Genomic DNA, 1899 nt, shown 5'->3' with positions numbered 1-1899 from the left:
ATACTTGCTTCATTATACAGATGTAATTAGCTCAGTTTTAAACTAACATTATAAAATAATTCTTAAAAAAAACATATTATGGACTCTATCATATAATAAACTATAGCAAATTTAGATTATTTTATTATTTCCACATTTTTTCTTTACTGGTTCTTGTCTAGGACACAATATTGGACTGGTTTAGCATGAAAAAGGTACAATATCTTAATTAAGACAGACTGGTGCTGTAATTCAGGTAAATATCATTTACAAGCTAAGACATCATGATTTAAAATCATCAGTGGAGGTTCAGCTGGGTTCTGACTTTTCCTGGGACACATCCCCATTTTGGAGGGCACAGAACACCCCAGAACTGGGGCTGTTACCTGAGCTTGGCTTACAGCACAGCTTTAAACAGCCAAGCCACATGGAGGCAGGGATCCTTCAGAGGGTAATCCAAGGGACAGCTCTGGGGGTCTGTACCAGACAGGTACAAACACATTTGGAGGACTGAGAGTTCAGCATGTATTTCTTAAAGCAGCATGAGAAATGTCATTATTATAGAGTTCACATACACACATTGCATTTAGCTGCCACTAACCTCACTTTTTAGTTTAATTTCATTTCAGGCATCCAAATGAATCTCTTCCACAACCAAGACAAAGTGCTCACAATGTACTGCTGCTGGGAGCACTGATCTGGGTGCAGGTTGGAGCTGAGACCTTACGTCAGAGCCAGAGCACTGAACCATCTAAAGCCAAACCTAGGAAGCATTTCATTGCTTTCCTGATACTACTGTTCTCATGGAAAAGAGCTACCAGTCAAAAATCAAGTGCTCAGCAGGAAAATGGTGCTGCAGAAAACATACAGGCCAAGTGGATGAATACAGATCACATTAGCACAACCTCTAACAATGACAATGCTCTGCAGGATTTAAAAATCCCAGAGAACTGTGCTTCAGCTGTCCACTGAACCACCTGTCCATAAAGGACATTTCCTATTAACTCTCACAATTTTATAACTGAAATCTTATGTTCTTCAGGAGAGTAAACAGCTCTTGATTATTTATTTTATTTTACTGTAACTGGGGCATTTTGTAAAACATGTTTTTCTTGAATACTTGAGGGTTTGTACCTGTAACATCCAACTTCTTTAAAGATTTAGGAATTTATCCTAAAAACAAAATTCTCCAGTGCTTTAATCTTACAGAAGTCTTTTATCAGTGACAACACAGCACTGCTACATTACCTATACTGTTCATCTGTTTTTTTAAAAACTCTTTTGCTATTCTGAGAATCTTTTGATTAAAGTTTCTAAATATATTTTAAAATCTATACTTCTGCCATTTCTGACTTTGAGTCTTTTGGTCAGGTTATACTGAATATAGTCTTTTCTAGTCACCTGTTCAGAACATAAATATAGCCCCAGAATAGACTGGGCTTTTCAGATAAGGGTTGCCTTTGACTCAAACCCCCTAAAATCATTTGGTACCTCTCCTTGCCTTTTTTTCAGCAGAGAGCAGGGCAGGTCCCCCCAGCCAGAGCCCACCCAGCTGGACCTGAGCAGGGAGAAGAAGGACCACTGCAGAGGGGCAGCCCTGAGGCTGTGCTGGGAACACATCTCAGGCTCCAGCAACAGCAACCACAGCCAGGCACACCTACAACAAAAAGCAAGCTCTGAAATTGAGCTAAGAGATTAGCCTACAGGTCAGGGCCTTCAACAAGGCACAGACAGCACAACAAAGACACAACAGACAAACAGAGCTAAAACAAGGTTCAAATAAGGAGTACTAGCTCATGGCTGAGCTTAAATGGGTCCCTGAGCAGGGGGTTGGTGAGGGCCCAGGTGAGGCTGGTCAGGGCTGTTGTTGGTGCTCTCAGCATATAAACTCTTACAGCTGCCTGAGCCACTTGGTTATAC

The sequence above is a fragment of the Aphelocoma coerulescens genome, chromosome 8 (genome assembly GCF_041296385.1).
Source record: "Aphelocoma coerulescens isolate FSJ_1873_10779 chromosome 8, UR_Acoe_1.0, whole genome shotgun sequence".
Lineage (NCBI taxonomy): Eukaryota > Metazoa > Chordata > Aves > Passeriformes > Corvidae > Aphelocoma > Aphelocoma coerulescens.
Note: the sequence above shows the minus strand (reverse complement) of the source record.